The sequence below is a fragment of the Pinus tabuliformis genome, chromosome 3_1, assembly GCF_031772625.1.
Source record: "Pinus tabuliformis cultivar Carrire ecotype Pingquan chromosome 3_1, CPIR1, whole genome shotgun sequence".
Classification (NCBI taxonomy): Eukaryota; Viridiplantae; Streptophyta; class Pinopsida; order Pinales; family Pinaceae; genus Pinus; species Pinus tabuliformis.
This window is the reverse complement of record NC_142301.1, coordinates 561,462,669-561,486,687: the sequence shown is the minus strand read 5'-3', so window position 1 is coordinate 561,486,687 and position 24,019 is coordinate 561,462,669.

The window sequence follows — 24,019 nt, the reverse complement described above, 5'->3', positions numbered from 1 at the left end:
ACTCTAACATCTTTAAACTGCAAAGGTTTCTAAATATAAATCACACTTAGTAAATTAGGGAAGTATATATAATCCATGGATGATCAAATCATCATTTGTAAATTTAGTGGCTCGGGTCCAATAGTGTATTGACACATATCTTCTATGACACATAGGATAAGAAAGGGTTCTTGAAAATGGATCATATTTTTTATTTTGATAGGACTCTGTCGATGACGATGGTCTCAAATATTCACTCTAAAACCAGAGTATTTCTCAATATCGTCGGCATGCGAAGGGTTATACTCATTACTTCATGGGCCGCTTTCCTTTCTCTTTCTCTGAACAAAAATGTATGCAAGTACAAAGAAGTGATACATGTGGCCTGTGGGATTATTTAATTCCAAACCTCCTATTTTTCTCTCTCTCTCTATCCAATGTCAACTATTTTTCTCATCTATGGAACAAAATACACTTAAACAGAATGGAGCCCATTTTTCTCCTAGTGGCTTAGTTATAACACAGCCTGCTAGCCTACTAACGGTTACGTTCGATTATTTTAATCCTTTACTAAACTTTGAATATCAACTCTTCTAGAGTCATCCTCATCATGAGCATGTGATCCCATTTTCCATGAATAATGGCAGTTGATGTGGCATCCTCTTAAATCATGGTGGTCAAAACATGAAGGTCGACTTTTGAGTGGGATAACTTTTGCATATAGACTTTAATTGATATATGTTGTGTGTCATGGAAAAGGTATGTATGTGTATAATAGCGCTAGGGGGTGTAGCACCTAATTAGCACAGTTTTACTAGAAAAAAAAATGAAATTTGATTTCTCAAACTGCTTTTGAAAGGTTTCACATATCAATTCACCAATTTGAAATGAACATATTAAAATCGTCCTATAAGCTAATTCCTCCACCCTTTCCACTCTGAAAACATCAATATGGATGAAAAATAATATAATGATACAATCTAGATTAGATAATGACTCAACCAACTTCAAAGAAACAAGCCAACAAAAAGTATGATAGGCTGTGAAATCACTAAATGAATCCATACATGGAATAATTCAAGAGGGGGAGATCATCAAATGCCTTATCATCTTGACACTTTTTCATCTCTGGATCTCTTCTCCTAAAATGGATGAACATAGGAGCCACAATCCCTCCTAGCTTTGAATTACGTCATTGGCCAGTATGCTTAGAGTTGGACAAAAAAAGCCATTCATATTTGAAGCTTTATGGATAGGGAACTTTATTTTTAGGAAAACATATTAGCTTTGTGGCAAGAGGAAGCAATAGCTTGTGGCACCCCATGTATAGACCGCAACAAAGGTTCAAAAAAACTCAAAGCACGAATTAAAAGAATGGAAGAAGGAGGAATTTGGGGACACGTTTACATTCAAACAAGATATAGAGGGGAAAATATAAGTCCTCCAACGACATGTTATAACTAATGGAAAATAGAAAAAAATACTTGGAAGTTCAGGAATCTAATCCGCAAGCACAACTAGCAAAACTTTACAAGTATGAGGAAATTTTACAAACACAAAAAACATAATTCAAATGGCTAAAAGTTGGGAAAAACATTCTTAGTTTTTCCATATATTAATAATTAGACATCGACAACACAGCAACATTACTTTGTTAAGAGATGGACTGGAGTAAAATATTTATGCAATCATGAAGATATAGAGGCAAAACACACCCAATATTTCTAGTCCCTCCTCACAAACAATAAAGCAGATGGATTGGAAGTTATAAAATAAATTACCCAACGCACTCCTAAACTAATTACTAAAGAGAAAAATATAACATATCTTACAAAACAAATTCTATTGAGAAAGTATAATAAACTATCATGGACATGAAAAAATGTAAAGCCAATAAGACTTGGTGGAAATCATGACCAATTTCATTCATGCATGTTGTCCTCGAATAAAGAATGATATTTGGGAAGTCTTGGAATAAAGAATGATATTTGGGAAGTAGTAGAGGACTCAGGGGATAGAATGACCATTCTACCAACTCTTACCTCCACTTTTATAACCTTAATTCTCAAGGGAAAAAAATGGAAGAACCGAGCAAATTCAAGCCAATCTCCCTTTGAAATTCCATTTTAAAATTTATTACCAAAGTGAAATATAATCAAATTAATCCATTGTTTCCTTTGTTAATTTCTCAAGAAGAGACGGGTTATGTAGAAGGGAGAAAATTATTGGATATTATCTTTCTAGCACATGAAATGATCCACTCCTTAAAAAAAACAGCAATGATGATAAAATTGGATATGTCAAATAGTTTTATAGGTCAAGTTGGAATTACATTAAATAGCTCGTATCAACATTTGGCTTCTCTGAATCATGGATGCAATGGTTACGACTCTCGCTTCCTATATGGTCAATGGCTCACCTTAAAGCACCTTTAATACTTCTTGTGGCATTACGCAAGGAGGTCCCTCTCACCTTTGATTTTTATTATAGTGGTTGAAATTTAGGTGGATACATCAAAGTAGTGGTCAATGAGAGGAAAATAAAAGGGTTGCACCAACCAAGGGAGTATAATGTAACCCATTATTAACCTATTGTGGATTACACAATGCTAAACACCATGCCAATTATTCGTGAAGCAAGAGAGGTTAAATAGGTCATGCCGTATGCCGTACTTCATGGAAGCGTCATGAAAATACATAAAATTAAGGTAAATATCAAATATTCCTTTTAAATACCCTTCTTGCTATATAAATTAATATCTATATAATTTTTGGCTTCCAAAAAAGTACCATGGATTCAAAATACTTGGGAGAGCATTTAGTGGAAAATGTTCTAATGCAGTCCTTTTGGGAGGAACTTCTGGATAAAATTGAGAATAAATTGAAATTTTATATTTCTTCCATCTAAACGTAACATGTTATTCGTGTTGTTTAAACCTATGCTTCAAGAAATGTCTATATATAAATTTTTAGCGTTAAACTCTCCTAAATATGTACTCAAAACATATTGCAGCCTTTAGAGAACCTTTCTGTGGTTAGGTGTTAACGACATGGGAAATGTAGCTGGTCTCATGCGGTTAAATATGTCTCCTTAAAAGAGGGGTAGCTTAGGCTTAAGAGATCAACAAATGTTCAACTCAATTTTATGGGCCAAAACATGGTGGCAGTGGCTTTAATGCTCACAAACAATATGGGGAAAGATATGGAAAAATAAATATGTTAGAGATCAATAAGAAAAAGATCTAATGCGCATATGCCTCCTAACAATATAGTGAATGCTATGGAATGAAACAGGCCAACAAAGAGCTCTTATATAAGAATAATACATCTAGGAATTTCAAATTGTCAAGAAAGTGCTCTTGTAGGAAGATGCTTGGTAGTAGTTCCAAAAATTGGTTGAGAAAAAATAACTTATTCCTCTCAAACATTTAACACAAAATGTAGATAATTTTTTTTGTTTAATTATCGGGACTCCACCAATAACAATCAACAATGGATATCTTGGCTTCCACCACATCAATATATAATCCCACTAAGAATGTCTGAATTAGATCAATTATGGGAAACCCTTGATGCAAGAAAGATACAAATCAATCTAGGAAAATTAAGATGGGGATATAAATCGGCTAGAAATTTCACCATCAAGGAAACATTTAATATAACCTAGGAAGCTGAAATATCAGTCATAAATTCATTTGGGATAAAATGTAGAAGCGAAATATACAACCCAAAAATTTCCACTTTCTTGCTATTCATTTCTAAGAACAAAATCCTAATGTGGGACAATCTTAACTCTAGGAATCCAATTCTCCGCCATAGATTCATTTGGGATAAATTCTAGAAGAAAAAGCTATGGCTCAAAATTTACACGTTCGTATGGCTCATTACTTAGAATAAAATCCTAACATGAGACAATCTAGTTAAAATAGGTTTCATGGGTCCTTCCTATTTTTATTTATGTTAGAAATATGGAGAAAGAATGTAACATATTTTCACTAAATGCCACCACATTTCAACCATGTGGGACAAGATTACTATAATATCCTATTAACCTGATAAAATAATTAACAAAATTAATCAAACTATAGAATAATGGTGAACAAATACAAGCAAGAACTCATATTTAATAAATCTAGGTAGCTCCGCCCAGTATTCATTCTCTAGGAAATGTGGAAAGAAATGGACCAAAGTAATTTCCAAGTTGACCTTCAAAGCGATAACCGAATATGGAAAAGGATATATGAGATCTCCATGAAATTTTCCTAACAGAGCCATGGCCAGCTTCAAAATGGAACGAGATTCATCAAGATATGAAAATCCTAACATGTCTTCATATTTCTTGAGGCCAATGCTTGTTCATGTTAAAATCCTTCTCCCCTTATATCAAATATTACCATTGTTGGTCTCCTCCTCCTCAAAACTTCATCAAGTTTAAATTTGATGGATTTCCAAAAGGAAATCCAAATCTTGTTGGGTATGGAGGGGAACGTTACGGATCACACTGGAAAAATCCTCAAAGTATATAACGGATCCATAATCATAAATAGTCATAATCTTGTAAAGCTAATGGTACTGGAGGATGGACTTGTAATTGCCAAAAGAGTACAATAGTCAACGCTAGTAGTGAAGAGAGATTCACATGTCATCATTAGTGTGATTATAAAACTTCAGCAAGGGTTTTAAATGAACAAAGTTTCTCAATCTTGGACGTTGGAATAAGGAAATGAGCAGAGATCCAATATTTTACCTTACATTTTAGCCCCCATCCCCTCTCACATAAAGTGTTCAACCAACAAATTGGCAAATGAATGAGACGTGTTGGGTAGCGGATCCCCCCATAGTAAGTTTTTGGGGCTTAAAGCTCAAGTTTTGGTCAATGTAATGTAAAGAACCTATGAAATGTGGGTGCAGAATGTAAGAGTCTAGGGTTGTCCACCCTAAAATAATGTAATTTAATGTAAAGTGTATCGGCTTATCCAAGGTTGGCGGACCATGGGATTGTATAAATAGAGCGAGGCTCTAAGTGTAAAGGGAGTCTTAGTTTTGGGGAAAGAAGAGAGATGTGAAGGCATGGTTAGAGGATAGGAACGGATATAAAGGTATTGGGTTATAGTAGTAGGTAGAGGCTCTGTAGCTGAGTGCCAGAGGCCTAGTAGAGTCCGTAGCTGAGTGCGCGGGGCGGAGTCGGCTTTGTATTGAACTAAACTTGAAAAGAATCATTAATAAAGCTAAGTTGATTCAACATATTGTGCATCTGTTTCATAGATATATATTTTGATTTTCGGCATTAATGGTATCTGTTTATTTACATGCGCACACTTGTACGTATGGTTATGTATGAAAACTTTCTAAGTAATTAACGGACAAAACCTAAGCATTGGTCGCACTACGGCTGGATCTACGCGAAGGCAGTCCCACAAGACGCAAGGAGCTCACTGGTGCACATAATCTAGTAAGCACGAAGGTTGAATCGTGTACCTATTGCCACATATCAGACATCCCCAGGGTGTGGAAACCTAGTTCCAGCACCCTCCCATACTACTTCGGGTGAGACCTCATTCCACGCTTCGCGGATTCTTGCCAAAAGGGCTAGTAGTACCGGGATTTGCTTGGCTAAACTCATTGTTGAACCTGGGTCAAACCCCACATAGCCAAAAAATGGTTCTGTTGCTAGGACCGAGATTCACCTAAGGGATGTCTGATGTCGTGCCACTAGAACCCAACAAAGAAGGAAATTGAAGAGTGGTTGGACCAGAAGATTCACAAGTTCGCGACACAGGAAAATATAACTCTACAAGTATCTGAGAAAAAGTGGCTGGATCGCTATGTGTATACGGAAATCCATGAGATTTTCTTTGCATCCTTTCCTTCTGAATTGTATGAGTGGATCGCGAGATTAGCCGACAACCAGGGAAGGTGTAAGCTCGACCAACCGATAGTGTGGACTCCAAAATTAGTTCGCAGACTAGAGGCATCAGAAGACAAGATCGCACGAGCTGTGGACCATTGGCTTGACCGGATAATAGGGGGATTTATCACTGAGTTTGTGGTGGACACGACCATGAGGTATAGCGAGGCAAAGCAACATTTTCTCAAGGGACCGTGAGGTAAGTATATTAAATCTTTGAATACTTGGATTAAGATGTTGTTATGTGAAAAAAGGGTTATGTGAATATATTAATGTTTGGGACAACGCGGAGCGGAAAGATCTACAAAGGTAGCAGGGAATTAGGAAATAGTCCCTTAATTTCACCTTCGCAAGGGAGCAAGGAAGAGCTCGCTCAGGTCTCTCCAAGAAGTGCGGTCAGATTGATAAGGCAGCGCATTCCGCAGTTACCACCTCCACCCACACCACCACCCGCTTCACCTTCCTCACCTCCATCGCCACCCATTCCACCTCCACCAACCCCGCAGTTCAGCATGGCAAGCGTGATCAAGCTACCCGTATTCAGAGGAGTAGGGAATGAGGATCCGGACCAGTTCTAGTTTGTGGTAAGAGCAGTGTGGGAAGCACAAGGGGTCACGAATGACAAAATTAAGAAGGCTACATTGGTGAGCGCACTGCAGGATCGCATGTTGACATGGTATATCAAGCACTCTAATGACCACCTAAACACAAGGACAACAGAGATCCAAAATGCGTTGAACAGAGAATTTAGCCAGCCAAAATCAAAGACAGTCAATCATCAAATTTAAAGAGATCGTGATGCTTCCAAGCGAGACCCCCTGGGATCTGGATCAACAGCTAAAGAGTACGATCTGCGAGGCTAATATGATGCTAACGGCTGTGCAGCACTGCGCATGGTTTGTGGCATCTCTGACACGATACCTGAGGATGGCGCTGTCACAACAGAAGCTTTCAACACAGGTCGAAGCGTTGGAAATGGCGATGAGGTTGCATGAGACCCCGATACAAGACGCTGGGTTGGGAGTTCAACAAATCCATGGGCAACTACAGAATCTCTGCCTGGAAATGCAGAGCTTGATTCAGGATAGGGTTCCACGGCCAGAGGTGTGCGAGGAAGTATGGTGCATAAAATGCAAAGGCCAAGGTCATGACAAGGATCACTCTCCAGAATTCATGAACTACTTAGCAGGAGGGGGACCAATGCCATTGAGACCAGAAGCATAGGCAGGGCCGAGTGCGACACCCGTGTTATGGTGCGTGATCTATCAGATAGGAGGAAAACACACAACAAACAATTGCTATTTGTTGCAGAAGTATACACAGACTCTCTAGCAAATGCTTTGTAATATCTGTAGGTCAGTAGGCCACGACGAGTGCACTTGTCGTATTTATGAGCTAATGATGGATTGGAACCTAGCCTATAGGATGTAGACAGAAACATGAGCCCCCGATCCAGCTGCGGGGATGGCACGCGCTGGATTTCAGGGGCGAGGTCGAGGACGAGGATGAATGGGACCAGGAAGGGGCCACAGACAGTTAATTTGTTACAATTGCGCAGGGCCAAGGCACTATGCCCATGATTGTACCAACCCAACAAGGATATCATGTTCGTATTGTGCCTAGTTTGATCATGAAATAGTGGATTGTCCTACGTTGATCATACAGATGCACGAAAAAAGGGTATTTGAGCCTCCTCCGACTCAGAATATCCAAATGATGAGGTCTGAACTACGCAAAGAAGACCCAAATGTGAACGTGAAGCTCAGAGGAGGCGTGACCATAAGGGAATATGAGGGGAAGCAACCCGAGGGAGATACATGGGTTCGCAAGGCTCCTGCAAACGAACCTGAGTTCGACTTAGAACATGTAAAGGAGATGTTTATGGAAGCTAAGAAGAGCTTCATGGGTGCCTCCACTTCAGGTAGTAAGGATGAACCAGAGCCAGGAATGGATCCTTCCATGCTTACTACCTTTCTCGAGACATGCATGAAACTGTTGCGTGACAACAAGGTAGTTAAGGGGCTACAGGAGCTGATCACCAGGTGCACGGGGTCAGGAGAACCGCGCATAGTCCAAAAACTGGGAAAGCATGCATTGCACACTGGGAGGGAAATGAGATTGATGATGCAAATTGGTGAATACGAAATGGATCAGGTAATCTTGAACCTGGGGTCGAACGCAAATGTGTTACCAAAGAAAACATGGGAACGCATGGGCAGACCTGCATGACAGTGGTCCCCTATTCAATTACGAATGGTGAACCAACAGAAGATTTTTCCCATGGGGAGGTTGTAAGGGGTAACAATTGATATCGAAGGCGTGAACACACAGATGGACTTTGAAGTAATAGATATTGTTGATGATAGCAATCCCTATCCTGCATTTCTAGGAATAGACTGGGCCACTGATATGAATGGAGTCATCAACCTAGAGAAGCGAAAGATGATATTCGAGAAAAAGTCACTACGCATAGTAGTCTCGCTAAACCGAGCCGAAGGAACACGCTACACTGAACTAGTGCACTATGATGAAAGTGACGATGAGCTGGATTGTATTTACCATATAATGGCACAAGAGTAGGATCGAGTGAACCCGACTGTAGATGGGATAATCTCATGGGAGCGCGAAAACTCTTGTACTTCGGATTCAGACGAAGAAGTAGAGCGCTGGCAGAACTGGTTGCATGAAGTGACAACGATGAATTGCGACATGATGATTAGGTCACTGCATTGTGTAATGACAGAGGCTAGGGAACTGCAAACGTGTGATGGAGTGACAGCAGTGGATGAATTCCTGGACAAATTTGAAAGCGCAATACTGGAACAGCAGTGGTACAGTGCGCTAGAATGGGCACTACACGCAACACCCGCACGATGGTGGAGTACACATCAGGAGACCATTGTAAACTGGTGTGAATGTAGAAGGTGGATGCGCTTACGATTTGGAAGCCCCCAGCGTTGAATGAGAGCTGAGCAACCAAGACGAAGCAGCCTGCGCACCCACCTATGTCGATGGGTGCAGACGTGTGCTGTGCAATCCACACAGGCACACCCCAGACTAAGAATCGAAAATAGGAACTAGACACAGCAGCAAGAAAAGAAACACACACCACAAGTATTCCACATCACAGCATTCGAAAAGGTATGCGAAATAATTAATAGAGTTCACCATGCAAGACAAACTGATTGGGACCTGTGCGTACTAGCGGTTCGATGGGCCTATAGGGCCATGAGAAAAAACTTGAGCACGGAAATGACTCCAACACTAAAGAGCAACGATGAGACCATAAGAGTACAGAAGAATCCCCATACAACAGCTCCCACAGTGGGGACAGTATGCAAGGACTCACGTAAAGGAATTATGTAGTTACAAGAAGCCATTCAGTGAGGGAAATTGAAACTTCGCGAACTCGAAGAAGATCGGGTACGGCTGGGAAAGAAAATCATGTTATTGGACGAAGAAATCAACAAACTGGAAACCGAAATCATGCAAGCATGTTACGCTGAGAAACTAAGCATGATAGGACAAGGTATAGCCAGCCATACTACTACATTAGAAGAATTTGTGGCCCTGCTACCATGGCTATGACCGCACCTTACTAGACAAAGTAAACAGGGGAGCACACCATACAAGGAAGAACGTGACGCATTGATGGACGCGAGGGTAATTGAGGGGTGCCCGCGAACCGAGCTAGAAGGTAAATTGAAGCCTCGCTCAGGTGTTGTGACCACCTGACTATCCATGGAGAGCACAGTCTCAGCGCTCCAAGTAGTTGAAGGAGAGCGCGGGACTATAAAAGAGTCTCTATGGGAGCTGCGTGATGTAGAGGTTGCACGCAGGATCAGTATGTCACAGGGGTCACAACTACGCATAGGGGGCTGCACTGCTGCGCGGGTAGGTAGGGAGGTGACCATTGGTGTCACTGTTCATGACAAGAGGTCTAATTTAACGCAAAAAGGAGTGGGCGGCAGGCAATTAAGACATGAATTAAGTGCTAGATATGGGACGATCTGCTGCCAAGAAGGAATTAATGACTCAGAGGTGGGGGGAAGGGTCGAATTAAAATTCAAAAGATGTTATAAAACCCCTAGGGCTAGCCACAAGGCAACACTTGGTTGTTTGAAAATTGAGCAAGTACAGAGCATTGAGTGCCGCATGCTCTTACCATCCTCAAGTGTAAACACAATGACGGCTGCTAGAACAAGAGTACGATTTGCCAAAGTTACCGCGGAGCCCCGTATGGCCCATGAGGAGCCTGGAGAGGTGGCAACTGCGCCAGAAGTTCCAAAATCACCACGCACGCCACGGCCACAGAAAGATAAGCAAACAATGGGGCCAGTCTATGTATCCCCAAGAAACCCATGGTTTGGCAAATTGTCAATGGCAGAGAAGGGAAAGGTTGTCACCATTGAAACAGAGGAGGAGGAGGAAGACTTGCAAGCCCTGATCGCCCAAATTGAGGTGCAAGATGATGAGGCAGAGGATGTCTCCCAAATGCCTTCCACGACAAAGTTACCTCCTTACATCCCCCTTGTGGAAGGGGAAAGCCAAGATACCAAAGGACCTAGAGGCCATGAAGAGTGCACTCCAGACCATGCTCCTCCCCAATGATATAAATTTTGAAGGTCCGCCATTGGGACGAGTACCTACTATGAAGTTCGAAGATTGGGACCTTGCGGACAGTGAGAAGTTCCCACAGTTGGCCGCGGAGAGGTTAATGAAGCAGAAATGGTTGCGCGATGTGGAGAGAGCTGAGTTACTCCATCTGTGATGGATACCCCACTACCACTGCACGCCCATCACCATTTTTGTCATCGAGAAGCTGCTGTGCCTGGTGCATGATGGGTATCTCTGGCTAGAGGACCCAATTCCCATCACAGTCGATCTAATTCACCGAATTTCTCGACTACCAGTTAAAGGAAATGACCCTGCGGCCATAGCAGGAAAAAACAACAACTTGGCACTCGCAGAAGCTATGAAGGCCAAGTGTAAACTAGAAAAGAGAAAGCGGGGGTACGTAATAGCAAGCATTAAGGACCAAGGGGTGCATGTATCGACCCAGCTGCTGGCCGGAAAGCTAATGAGGAAATGTCGCACCGATGAAGTACCAGCGTCTGTGATTGCATTGGCAGAGCAATGCGTAGAGGGCATCCAGTTCAACTGGGCGAAGTTTCTCTGCGACGAATTTTTGATGAACTGTAGGGAAGCCCAGGATCAGGGTAAGACATTCCACTATGCGCGGTTGCTCTTATCTATCCTGTTGGTTGCAGGGGAGCTACTGGCAGATAGCCAGTTTCCAACTACTAAGGGTGACCTGCCCGAAGACGCGAGGTACACTTCACTCTGGGCTACAAAAGACGCAAATAAGATTCGTGAGATAAAGGTGTTCTGGGAGTTTGTGGAGGCGAGCATCCGAACATCGATCAACCGCAAGCCACGCTTGTCCCCTATAGTTCATAACATCTTGCAAAGCACAACATAATTCAAGGCGAATATGCATAACCTATATATCCAGGCACGCAAGGATCCAGCACGAAAATAGGTGAAGCTTCCATTCATCACAACGGATGATGTGATCTTCGCAGTGATGGAGTCATGGCCTCTGGAGTGGCGCACCCCAGACTTGGCAGAAATGGAGAAGGTCACAGCTCAGCAACGAAAGAAGGACACCAAGCTGTGCATCACGCAGTTGGCTGAGAGGAGGTGCTAGGAACAAGAAGCAGCGACACAATAGAAGACAACTGATGTAGCAGCAGCAACGCAAATGGAAGAGACCAACACCACGCCAACCAGAGAGCCCGAGGAGGGCCAGGAGATGTCCACGGGGCAGCAAACCGGGGAAGGGGACAGGACAGAGGAACGCGCGGACCCTGGTTCCACATCAACCCAACTCAAGCGGCTGCACGGCCCTGAGAAAACAGCTCCCCAGAAGAAGGGAAAAGCCACGAATACGTTCAACGATCCGATCGCGCTCACAGAAGGTGATCTATTGGATATCAGCAAAACGATTCGTGAGGTTGCAAAGGACATGCTCTAGGGATTGTGAATGGAGCATAACATAGTGTTGGGGGTGCTCAATGCACAGTTACAAGGTTTACAGGTACAGCACCCCCAAACAGGCACAATGGCCAAGTATGTTGCAGCAGGAACTGTTGAGGCCAAACATATGATGCGTGCCCGTAAGGGTAACACCTTCTTATTGCTCGAAGTCACGGTATCAGCAGCAAGCGAGGATGACCAGCCTACGATGAGCAGCATGAAAGGCGTCAGTTTGAAATTGGCTACCCTACCGCATGAAATTTTGTACCAATTGTAGGATGGGTTCATCGCAGAGCTCCGCGCCCGAGAAGGTCGAACGATATAGGTCTTGCATGAACAAAAAATTAACATGCACTAGCTCAGCATCCAACAGGATGAGTTTGTTGCGTAGGCTTGCGAACTGGAACAGGGTATAGAAGAAGCATGCAGGAGCATTCCAGAGTTACTCGTGCTAGTAGAGCTCCTAGCAGCAGAATGGGTAGATAGATTGGTGGTCAAAGTCCGTGAAGCCTGGGAGGAAACAACAAAGGTTCAGTTGGAGCTGAGCTTGTAGCCCGCCAAGCTGCGATTGAAGGTGTAGCCCTCAATGCCCCCAGAAGTCAGAGAGAAGCACGCCTACGCTATCCAAATGGGGTTGGAACAAATTGGTCAAGAAACACAGGATTGCACCAGGCTGTTGGAGCAAACACTCACCATTCTTACGCACCTACAAGAAGACCCGAATCTGGAGCACCTAGAGACCGAGGCACACGAGTTGTAGGAGAAGTACGACAGTGTTTGGGGCACTGTGCAGATGGTTTCCCTTACTCAACAACTCGCTAGACTACAACAGAGAAGGTCACTGAAGGACCAATTAGATGCCGCGTGCGCTAAAACGAATCCATGCCCAAGGAACGCGTCCAACCATGGATCGATGAAGCGTTCACAATTACAACTACCATTGAAGGGAAGTTGGCACAGATGCAAGAACTTTATGCTGTTGGACAGGAAGGTAACCCTGCTCACAAAGGTTCAGAGATACATATGCATCAGATACAACAGATAGTCGAACAGTGTGCTACGAATACCCAAGTTGCGCACGATCTCCTAGATGGACTTTGCGCCAAGATTGTTGCACCATCTGAGTGACTCGAGACAAGTCATAGTGATTGTGTTGGGGGCCTGTTGGGCAGCGGATCCCCCCATAGCAAGTTTTTGGGGCTTAAAGCCCATGTTTTAGTCAATGTAATGTAAATACCTCACAAAATGTGGGTGCAGAATGCGAGAGTCTAGGGTTGTTCACCCTAAAATAATGTAATTTAATGTAAAGTGTGTCAGCCTATCCATGGACCATGGGATTGTATAAATAGAGCGAGGCTCTAAGTGTAAAGGGAGTCTCAGTTTTGGGGAAAGAAGAGAGATGTGAAGGCATGGTTAGAGGATAAGAACGGATCTAAAGGTATTGGGTCATAGTAGTAGGTAGAGGCTCTGCAGCTGAGTGCACAGAGGCCTGGTAGAGTCCGCAGCTGAGTGCGTGGACCCCTGCAGCTAAGTGCGTAGGGCAGAGTCAAGTTTGTATTGAACTGAACTTGAAAAGGATCATTAATAAAGCTAAGTTGATTCGACATATTGTGCATCTATTTCATAGATCTATATTTTGATGTTCAGCGTTAATGGTATCTGTTTATTTACATGCACACACTTGTATGTATGGTTATGTATGAAAACTTTCCAAGTAATTAACGAACAGAGCCTAACTAAGGAAGCCTTGGTAATTAATATTGGTCGCACTGTGGTTGGATCTGCATGAAGGCAATCCCACACGACACAAGGAGCTCGCTGGTGTGCGTAATCTAGTAGGCGCGAAGGTTGAATTGCATACCTATTGCCACATATCAAACATCCGCAGGGTGCGAAAACCTGGTTCTAACACCCTTCCATACTACTTCGGGTGAGACCTCAGTCCACGCTCTGCAGACTATTGCCGAACGGGCCAGTAGTACCGGGATTTGTTTGGATAAACTCACTGTTGAACCTGGGTTAGGCCCCACGTAGCCAACAAGATGAAAATCTACTCGCCGCTATTGATATTAGAGGAAATCCCTCTTAAATTGATTCCCTCGTTGAAAGATGTAACTTCTCAATGCTCAAGTCATTGACTCCCTAAGTGAGGTGACAATTATAGACATAATATCTCATAAGGACTGAGAGAATCTTGTTGGAATAACAAACCTTACCCACCCCTTGCATCATACAGAGAGGATAATTAATGTTTCAAGACTACTAGGACTACATGTTTTAAGAAGGGTGGAAATATAAGAATGTTATGTGTAACAATCAATTTCCATGGGAATAGATCATACCTTGAGGACCTTTTGTGGCCAGCAACAACCCCCTCCTTATTTAGTATTAGCAATAACACTATGTAAGTGGGGACCCTTAGTCAAAAAATTAAAAAAATCAATTAGTTCTCATATGTGTCACTCCTAAAGAAATATCGCATCGTGCAAAGAATGATAGGGCATGTTCTTATGAGTCAAAATGATAAAATGCGAGATTATGACGCGAACTCCATCGCATCGCATTCATTAAGAAACACTCACGCTGGAAAACCTTAAAAATCATCGATATGCGATATCGCATATCACATCTCGCAAAATTGCATGGAGGACACATAACGATTAAGCGATCTGCGATCCTTGCGATAGCGCGATCTGCGATCCTTGCGTTAGCGGGATCAAACATCCTTGCGATATTGCGATCAAGCAACCTTGCGATAGAACAGCACGATAAAATTGTAGTAATGCGATACAGCGAAATGCAATACTACGATGCAGATCGCAAAAACATTCCATCGCAGATTTTCTTGGCTCAATATTCAAGAAAAAGTTTTCCATAAACCAAGAACTGGATACGCGCTTTAATGATAATTAATGAATTACACGCCAGTTGTTAATAAAATATGGTTTTGTGTTGTTCGAAGAGCCAGTTCACGTAAGGTGGCGTGTTTTTGCATATCCGTAGCATTTAAAGCTTTCCTGTCATTATTTATTATCATTACTCTCTCCTCACTTGTGAACTGCAGGAACGAAAAACAAAAGTTACACAAAGCAATGTGCAGGAAGCTATGAGGAAAAAGGGTAGAGCTCCAATGTTCAAAGATAGAGAAAAGACGCCCTCATAAACAGATACCGCATGCAACAGAGCCGCAGATTCACAGAATGCTGCTGAGCCATCCATACAGAGCTTTCATATACGGCCATGGTTGAATGAGTACTGAAAGATGTTGATATCAACAGGCAGTCTAATGCTCAGGGTCAAGATCTCTCGAGGTCATTATTTTTACAAATTTTGAAGCTTTATACCCGATAAAGATGAAGAGGCGCAAAAGGCGAAAAACGCATCACAGAAGCCCAGATCAAAGAACGGAGGCAATTTCCGATGAGCAATTAGCGCCTGGTGCTAATCGCGCATCGCTGAGAAAATTGCTCGAGAAAGAAAGCCTCTAACTTCTCAGTCACCTGTAAGCCCGAAAAATGCAAGAAAGCAATGGTAAAAAACAAACTGGAAACAGAAAGCTAAAGAAAAGGCAGAAGCAATCCAAAGGGTTAACCAAGTTGAACTGAGATTATTACTGGGCATACGCAGTAAAGCCACATAGTCAGAGGATGACTCTCGAGTATATCATTGATTTTGCTGAGAAGATGGTGCCAGCTCTTACCAATTCTATTTGCTTAGCTCAACCAAAAGTGGAAGATAGTCAGCTGACTCTACTCAGGCAAATACTGAATGCTTGCAACATTAAGGAGCAAATCCAGAAATAGTTAGATATTAGATTTAAGTTTTAGAAATAGTTTTGTTTTATTTTTGCTTAGAAAAAAAGCGGTCATTTAAACTGTATCCTGAATCTATGTAATTAAGTTATTTAGTTAGTAGTATTTAAACCCTTCTCATGCATTTGGAGAAGGGTCCAAAAATTTATCAAAAACTTGTCCTCAGAACATGCACTTTTGCACCCTTAGAGGAGGTTTTGGTGAATGAATGGAATAGGATTTGTTGATGTTTGCATTTGATATCTTCTACTGATGTTGCACTTCTGTACTCTTAGTGGATGTTAGAGCAAAGAGAGATAAATCATTGTCGCTTGAAGCTCATGAGTAGGACTAGTCATAAATGGTACTTTTATCTCTTGACCATTTCTGCTTATGTGTTAAAGTGATATACAATTTTTAGTTGTTTATGTATTATTGCATGAATGCCTGAGTTATCATTTGGCACTTTTGTATGGTGATAGCTATTTATTTATGCTTAATATATGAATAGCTCATTATGCGATTTTTTTTTCACAATTGTTTCGTCTAACTTTTTATGCGAAGTGGTTCATCCTTATTGATTTCCTTTCTCATAATAGCTGAATGATCTTTATTACCAATTGTTATTTGAAATCTTTCTAGATCGCATAATAGAAGAATTACATCCCGGGTTAGTATAGACTTAGATGTTGCTGCTTATTAGATTACAATAGCATAGCATTAGATTAAAGTTAGAATTAGAATATCTTAATTAGGAACTGTTAGATCAGGAACATCAAAATCTACACACACACACTCATAGATTGGGAAACTGGTCCCATATCCCCAGTCGGACCCGCTATACCAAATGGATAAGGAGCTGCCAACCGACGTCCGGACCGGGCGGGTATCCCCCTTGTTGTAGACCTGATTTTCGGGGCTTCAACATATTTGGCGCTAGAAGGAGGGCCTGAACTATGAATGGCAAGTAAATCTAAATTTGAATACCATTCTGAGAGTAAATCATCCTCACCATCTCCCCCCGACTTCTCCATTACACTTCAATCCAGAGTTAGAAGTTGCTTGAGTATCAACCGCTGCTACAAACCCTGACATTTCAGAACAATCTACTATTGAACCTCCTGAAGTCGAATCTCTGATTCACAAACTTTAGCGATTTTCTATTTCTCCTCAAAGGTGTGATAAATCTCAAGGCAGCGTGACTTCGCAATATAACCTTGCTCATCCCCTGACTAGGATAAAGAGTGAAAAGTTTGGCGTTCAGCCAACCGAATTACCTCTTCCCACCAGGAAAAGAGCAAGGAAATCACCTAAAGAGTCCGACAGCGAGACTCTTTCGTCAGCATCATCCATCTCAACTTCTTCACCGCGAAGTCAACCATCCAGTCCATCACTTCAGATCATCCTCCATCCGTCCACTGGAACCCCCACAACTCTTCCTCAATCATCTACAATCATAGTATCCTCATCTTCCCAACCACAAGGATCATCTTCTGCACTTTCCTCTGTTAGTAGTACAACAATGGACCAGTCTCCATGGAATAACCCTGGGGCAGTCTTAATGCGTGCACCCTTGAGTCAAATACCGGCCCATCCTAAGAAATGGCTGCCTAAATTTAATCCCGAGGCAGGCATGCTAGCAGAAGAGCACATAAACAACTTTATGCTATCCATTAATCTCAATGGGGTTACTAATGAAGATGTTGTTGTTCGACTCTTTCATTATACTCTGCAAGGAACAACCGTATCATGGTATTTTTCATTACCCTCCAGATCTATCACTAGTTGGGATATCTTCCAGGAGCAATTCCCGACCAAGTTTGGTGATGACGGGTCTATGGCAACGTTAATCAATGACCTATCCAACCTTAGGGCTGAATCTAGAGAGCCTATCAAAGATTTCAATTTACGTTTCAATAAAATCCTAAACAAAATTCCTACTACTTCCTAGCCCAGCGAAGAAGTACAAAGTGAATGGTATATCACTGCTCTACCATCAAACATAGCAATCTTCGTGGACAGGGCTAATAAAACAACCTTAGCCGAAAACATGAAAGAAGTAATAGCAGTAGAGAAATGTATAATAGCCTTGGAAAAGAAATCCGCGATAGAGGAATGTAAATCCAAGAAAGTCACCTTCAAGGAAGACTCCAAGAAGAAACAAGCAAAAGATCCATTCGATTTGGAAGGATTGCAGAAAGTTCTAAAGACCATGTCCAATGAAATGGTCGACATCAAAAAGCAAGTAGCAGAAACTTCTTCAAAAAAGCCCTACAGAGCTTTTAAAAGAGGCCCTTCAACGGATTCAAAGCCACCCAATGCTATTTCAAATGCTGAATCTGAAGAAGAGGAAGAGGAAATTGCCACTAAAGGGAAAACTGATGAAGAAGAAGTTGTGGAATTACAAGGAATGTGGGATTTCATCCTCCCACAAGAAGAAGATCAAGAAGTATTCCCAGTTAGCACACGAAGTAAAAATCAGCTTGATCCTCCCCAAACTATCCCTAAGCCAAAGAGCACAAGCTCTGCAATAAAGGATAAAGTCGCAACAAAGAAAAGAACATCTAAAGCGACTCAAACTAGCCCAGTCCAAATAGATGAATCAACTCCATCTAAAACATTGATCGTGTTGGATGAAATGGAGTACAATATTATAGAATATATGAAAAAGACTAGGGCCAACATCACCCTTTACGAACTGAGCAAGTTAAAGCATCAACAGAAGATAATGATGAAAGAATTACACGCTGTGTCAGTTGCACCTTTGCCTTCCGCTGTACTTTCTCAAGCTTCTCATAACATGGGAAGACCTCCAACTAATGCGATCAATAATATTGATCCAAATGAAATCGCTCTAATTGGAGGAAGATCGAGATCTCATACTCCCCTGTTTCTCCTTATGAAATTTTCAATAAAAATGTGCACAATTGTTTGGTAGATTCTGGTGCTTCATCTAATATTTTACCAAAGTCCATATGTGCCAAGTTAAACGTTCAACCACAGAAATCCGTTGTGCGCATAGTTCAGCTAGATCGATCTCAAGTCAAAGTGATTGGCGAACTAAATCAAGTAACCATAAGGCTGTCATCCAACCCAAAGGTATGTCAAGTTATTGACATTTTAGTTGCTGATATTCCAGAATTTTATGGCTTAATTCTTAGCAGGGATTGGTCAAAAAAACTTCATGGATACTTCACAACCGACTGGTCACACATGTGGCTGCCCTACAATGGTAAACCAAATCAAATAAAAGTTGAACGAGAACTACATCAGAAATACATAGTAACAGAACTAGCGGGAGAAAATGAACCAGTAGCATATAACAATAGCATTATTGGAAATTACTCGGTAGATTCTTTCCTCGGAAATTTCAATGCTCATGCGTCACCCTATTTAGAACACTCTGTTTTTTCCCAAGTCAAAAATTTTTCTCGAACTCATAGTTCGAAATGTATCAATTTTTTAGATAGTCCTGTAAATAAATCTTTGTTTTGGAAATTATTTTTTGATGGTTCTAAATCTAACGAAGGAGCAGGAGCATGATGCATTCTAATTAGTCCAGAAGGAGATGAAATCATGCTAACATGCAGACTGGAATTTGATTGCACCACAATACAGCAGAATATGAGGCTTTGGTCCAAGGGTTGTACAAAGCAATCGGGTTAGACGTCAAGTACCTTCAAGTTTTCAGAGACTGAGATTGTGGTTAGACAGGTACGTAACACTATACATTGCTTATCAGGTCATTTAAAACATTATCAGTCCTTAGTTCAAGATCTGACTGAGCATTTCATAGCATTTAATATCTCTTCAATTCCCAGACTCCAAAACACAAATGTAGACCTTTTGGCTAACATAGCTTCTAAGCTTATTCCTTCAGAAGATTTTAGTCCAGATAGATTCTCAATAGAATTAATCTTTAGACCATCCATTCCTGATAACATCACAAACTGGAGAGTATTCAATGACGATCCTGATATTGTAAATTTCCTCACATCTGAAGGATCCTACTCCAATCAAATAATTGACGAGGACCAACATGATCGACAATTGCAACAAAATAGCACTAACAATGCTATACCTAAGTCGGTAGTCAAGTTAGAAGACTTGTACGATTTGAAGGATTGGTTTAAAAGGTCTACCAATTCAAAACTCCAAAGTTCAACCTTGAACTACGAATTAGTAAACCTAGGAACCGATGCCAAACCAAAAAACATTAATCTAGGTCTCGGCCTAGCCCCTGAAGAAAAACTAGCGTATATTCGTCTTTTGAGACAATATAAAAATGTTTTTGCCTGGAATTATGATGAGCTAAAAACATACGACACTTCCATCATCCAACATACTATTCCCATGATCGATAATGAAAAACCTGTCCAACAAAATCTGAGAAAGATCCATCCCAATTTAGAAAATCAGATAAAAACTAAGCTCAATAAGTTATTGAAAGCTAGAATAATCTTTCCCATCAGACAGTCCAAATGGGTCTCCAATATGGTACCTGTTAGAAAGAAAAACAGAGATATTAGTATTTGCATTGACTTTCGAAACCTTAACAAGGCCTATCAAAAAGATAATTTTCCTTTACCACCTATGGAACAGATATTGCAGGCAGTGGCGAGCTCAGAATTAATGTCTTTCTTGGATGGATTTTCAGGATACAATCAAGTGTTGGTACATCCTGATGATCAACTGAAAACCACATTTAGAACTAAATGGGGCACATACACATATCGAAAGATGCCATTTGGTTTGATTAATGCTAGTGCCACATTTCAGAGAGCCATGGACATCGCATTCAAAGGTTTAGTCAATAAATCTGTAGTAATTTATTTGGATGATATAACAGTGTATTCCAAGAAACAAGGCGACCATCTTAGAGACTTGAAACAAATCTTCCAACGATGTTTAAGGTAAGGAATTTCACTTAACCCAAAGAAATCTTTTTTTGCAATAAGTGAAGGGAAACTTCTAGGATTCATAGTGTCAAAATCCGATATTCACATTGATTCCGACAAAATCAAAGAGATTTCTGAAATATCCTTACCTCATAACAAAAAAGCCATGCAATCTTTCCTTGGTCAGGTCAACTTTGTAAAGAGATTCATTCCAGATTTTTCACGAATCGTCTCTCCTTTGCAAGCCATGATTAAAAAGAACTCAAATTTTAAATGGGGCCAAGATGAACACGAAGCATTCAACCTGATCAAACAAGCTATTATTAATGCTCCATCGTTAGCAACTCCGAATTTTTCAGAGCCTTTTATTTTATATACATTTGCCTCAGATAGGTCATATGCTGCGATACTCACTCAAGCAAATCAAGAAAAAGCGGAAGCCCCAATTGCGTTTTTCAGTTCAAATTTACAGGGCGCTGAATTAAATTATTCAGATGTGGAGAAACAGGCTTATGCTGTTTTCAAAGCGGTCAAATACTTCAGACCTTTCTTACTCAAAACCCATACTAAAATTATAGTACCGTTTCCAGTGGTAAGGAATCTTCTAGTACAGAAGGATGTGGGTGAGAAAAGGGCTAATTGGGTTACTGCCTTATAGGAATATGACATTGAGATTAAACTAGCAAACATTGTAAGAGGCCAAGGCTTTTACAAAATGCTGGTTGGAGCATCGCACATTTCTAAAATTCCATCTGCAGAGGTACAAATGTGCGAGGTAAGCCTAAACGATGCAAAGTCATTATACACTGATATCATTTATTATCTTAAGAACGGGTATGCTCCTTCACACCTCGATCATACTAAGAAAAGAGCTCTAAAGTTGAAAGCCAAGCAATATCAGCTCATAAATGATATTCTTTTTAGAACAAATTATGATTTTGTTCTTCTTAGGTGTCTTGAGAAATCTGAAGCTGAAAAAGTTTTGCAGGAACTCCACGATGGGCCAGCAGGCGGACACTATGTTGGAGATGCTACTTCACATAAAATCTTGCACACAGGATATTACTAGCCCACATTATTTAAAGACTCGCACAGTTACGTGAGGAAATGTCAAGTCTGCCAAACTACTGCTGGAAGACAAAAGAAGCCATTCTTGCCACTACAACCGGTTAACATTGAGCAACCTTTCAGTCATTGGGGATTGGACATAATAGGTGAGATCGTTCCTCACTCTTCTAAGCAGCATAGATAGATCCTTACAGCAACAGATTATTTTACTAAGTGGGTAGAAGCAGTTCCACTCAAGACGGATAATGCTGAAAATATCTTTGAGTTCATAGATCAATTTATAATCACCAGGTTTGGATTGCCTTCCGCTTTAATGTTTGATAATGCATCATACTTTTCTGGAAATGCAATGACTGAATTTGCACTTAAAAGAGGATTTAAACTTAAATATTCGGCCAATTATTACCCACAAGGCAATGGGTTAGCTGAGTCCAAAAATAAAAACCTAATCAAGATTATCAAAAGAACAGTTGACCAAAATCATAAAAATTGGCATAAGGCTTTGATATATGCTTTATGGGTAGACCGAATAACGCAAAAAGCGTCTATCGGCACTTCTCCCTTTAATTTAGTTTATGGGAAAGAAGTGGTTCTTCTGACTCATTTAGCAATTCCCTCTTTGTCTCTAGCTCAATACATTGATGAAGTACCCATTTCCTCCTTACAGCTAAGACAAATGGAAATAATCAAATTAGAAGAACAACGATAACAGGCTAAGAAAACGCATGCTCATCATCAAGCACTAGTAAAATCCTCTTTTGATTCAAACATAATGACCAGAAAAGATTTTCAGATCAGAGACTTAGTTTTAAATGGGACAAGGCTCATGAAGAGAAAGGCAAACATACAAAATTTCAAAGAATGTGGCTTGTTCCTTTTCAAATTGTAGAAGTCATAGGTCCATCAACACTTGTGTTACAGGATTTAGCAGGTAAAAGAGACTCTTTGCCTGCTAATGGACAAATTCTCAAGAAATATTTTCCATAGAAGATTATTCTTCTATTTTTGTAGAGTAGTTGTTTTTCTTTTCATAATAAAACTAGTTGTGAGTGGTTACATTAGGCATTTACGAAAAATACACCAATTCTCTTTCAAATTTTGAACTTTTCGCTTGTATAAATAGAAAATCTTTTGGAAAATTGATCTTTATTATTGATAGATACAGTTAAAGACTCTAGCCTATATATGATACTAGTTTCAACTCCATAAAGTTTGATGAAGACAACCTTTAGTGAAGAAATTGTTTTATCTCAGTACAATGAAAGGTATCAATAACAAAATAAAGATTCTCTGTAGAACAGCTGTTTCCAAAAACTCTATTATTATCTTCCAGAGCTATCTTAAGGAAACAATGACTTTCTCCTTGCTAAGGAAATCACAACTTTCAGAGGAACAACCCAAGGCTACACTTTATCTTGAAGAATAAGAGGTCTCATCACAAGCCGGCTTATCATAATCACAGATATTATAACTTGCTGACTTTGCCAATACTGTACACCACAACAGGGCAATGACTCAAGATTGTTGCAATCAAAAGACAAGGGGTCTCATCACGAGCCAATTTGTTCAGCAAAGTTATAAATCAAGTGAATGACTGTGTCATAATTTGGCTACCAAACCAAGACATTGTTCTTTAGGAGTAAAAAAGAAAAACAAATCAATAAGTGTGGATATGGATTCTTCTTTGAAAGTTGTAGGCTTCCTTAAGTAGGATACAGGATCATTGCTGAGTAACAGGTAACCCTGTCGAGGCTATAAATGCTTGCTGGCAGCAGAGGCTCTATCTACAACAAATGAGCATATTTAAAACTGGTTTACAGAGAATACTTTGTTTTATCTTTACAAGACCAAGTAATGACTGATGTAAATACAAGGACTAGCCTGAGGAAGCAAATAATCAAAGTTGAAAATAGTTGAAACAAAATATCATTGACAGGTTAGAGCATAATGTACTTTATCTTTCCATAATAAAGTTTAATTTTCTGAAAAATTTTCTGTTTTGTAAGTTTAGAAAATTCAATAGAAAAACAGAGATAACTGGTTATTCCAAGTGAATCGCCAATTGTTGTGGCCACCAACAACCCCCCTCCTTATTTAGTATTAGCAATAACACTATGGAAGTGGGGACCCTTAGTCAAAAAATTAAAAAAATCAATTAGTGCTCATATATGTCACTCCTAAAGAAATATCGCATCGCACAAAGAATGATAGGGCATGTTCTTATGAGTCAAAATGATAAAATGTGAGATTGCGAAGCGAACTCCATCGCATTGCATGCATTAAGAAACACTCACGTTGGAAAACCTTAAAAATCGCCGATATGCGATATCACATATC